At 39.5% G+C, this 1,874-nt stretch overlaps 1 long non-coding RNA gene across 1 annotated transcript; it reads right to left on the bottom strand.

The window, feature by feature from the left end:
- Positions 1 to 1,273: 1,273 nt before the first annotated feature.
- LOC109592052 (uncharacterized) lies at positions 1,274 to 1,750 on the bottom strand. Its single transcript, XR_002190138.1, has 2 exons — positions 1,664 to 1,750; positions 1,274 to 1,580 (listed from the first exon to the last, which is right to left on the bottom strand). It is a non-coding gene; the product is annotated as an uncharacterized LOC109592052 (long non-coding RNA).
- Between the last annotated feature and the right edge of the window lie 124 nt (positions 1,751 to 1,874).

Genomic DNA, 1,874 nt, shown 5'->3' with positions numbered 1-1,874 from the left:
GTGGTTGGTGAGGAGTTGGTGGCAGAATCACCTCAGTTTGAGAAGCAGCAACTGTAGTACTAGAAGTAGCCATTCCCAAGCAATTGATTGACTTACATGACTACACGTGCCAAAATTTTATAAGGAAAGAATTAAAACACCCCCATAAATTAAGCCTCGCCCCTTTGCTATGCCCTTTTTTGAGCTAAAACCTGGTATGGCCAAGGCCATACCGGCCGTACCACTTGCTATGGCCCTGGTATTGACTAGTTCATCCTGGGCAGTTGCTTTCATCATCAAACCACTGCTCACTGGTGTAGCAACAGGCTTCGAATCCTGCAAACCGAAATGGTGCAGAAGAGTACTAATGTACATTGGTTGTCCTAACCAAACAGACTTAATTTCTTTGTTTTGTGTCACAGTAACTCCCAATAGATAATGCAGGTCTCCCAAATCTTTTACTTGAAATTGAGATTCATGAGTTTGTTTTACTTCCATTCTCTTCTTGCTTTTAGTTGCTAGAAGAATATCATCAACATAAACGGCTACAATGAATAATGCATCTTGATGACGACTTTTATAGAGGCACGGATCACTTGCATTTCATTGGAAGCCTATCTTTCTCAGTTGTCAATCTAGTGTTTCATTCCATTATCTTGGTTCTTGTTTTAGTCCGTAAAGGCTTTGTTTGAGTTTGCAAACGAGATGTTCCTTTCCTTTGATTGTGATTCCAGGTGCCTGCTTCATATAGACTTCTTCATTCAAGACTCCATTAAAAATGCTGATGTAACATCCATTTGACGTAGCAACATTCCCATCTGTGCAGCAACGGAAACAACATAACGGATTGATTCATATTCCACTACTGGACAAAAGATCTCATAATTTAGACCAGCTTGTTGGTCAGACAAGTCTAGCTTCATACCTCTCAACAGATCTATCCTCTTTAATCTTTCGTTTGTGTACCCATCTACAACCAATGGCCCTTTTCCCATCTGGAAGCTCCATGAGATCATATACTTCATTTGTCTTCAATTACCTCACTTCCTTATTCATGGCATCAATCCACTTGTCCTTCTCAGGACTAGCCAATGCGTAACTTAAGTTGTCAGGCTCCAATGGATGATTCCTGTTGCTGTATTGGCCCATATACCAAAAAGGTCTGGTACACTTCGATTTCTGTTACTATGTCTCAGTCTCACAGATTCGTCTACTACATAGGCAGCTGCAGGGTCAGGCATTTAGGGGCAATGCCCGACCAAAAATTCTGACCGGAAGTGTGACATCACCATAATTAATAGTTATTCTATGGTTAATTGATAGTTAATAACAGTTGTTGCAATTATAATTTCAATTTTTTATGAAAATCTTATCATTATGAATGCATAAATGGCAGGCTGATAACAAGGTGATGAAGAGAGACTAAATAAAGGAGGAGCTCGAGGTGGTAAGACTTTGGTGCCAATCACAGTGGGCCACCACAGCAACACTAGAAAGCATAATCATTTCATTATTTAGTGCTATTTCAGTGTTCTTTTCTTGTCAGTTGCAATATCTAAAAGCCTGGACTAGCTTCACTATGTCCTTTGTGAACAAGCCTGCTAAAAAGGAACAACTGTTTACAAAGTGAACCTAGTAAGTAGAGTATAGAAGTCAATATTACAGATTATCTCATAATTCTTACTTTAGGTCAGTTTCTTGCTGAATCAGTTGATGATCATGAGTCTCAGTCTACTCTTGTGGTTGATACAGCTACAGTTTTTACAGCTACAGTTGATGTACAGTCAATTGTTGCTCATTCTCCATCACCCTATTCTTCTACTTCCTCTACTAATACTACTACTAGTACTATTACCACTACAGAAGTCAGTGATGGAACTACACCACCCACTACT

The sequence above is a fragment of the Amphimedon queenslandica genome, unplaced genomic scaffold (assembly GCF_000090795.2).
Source record: "Amphimedon queenslandica unplaced genomic scaffold, v1.1 AMPQUscaffold_6439_Cont21602, whole genome shotgun sequence".
NCBI lineage: Eukaryota > Metazoa > Porifera > Demospongiae > Haplosclerida > Niphatidae > Amphimedon > Amphimedon queenslandica.
Note: the sequence above shows the minus strand (reverse complement) of the source record. Positions and strands in the feature narration are given on the sequence as shown.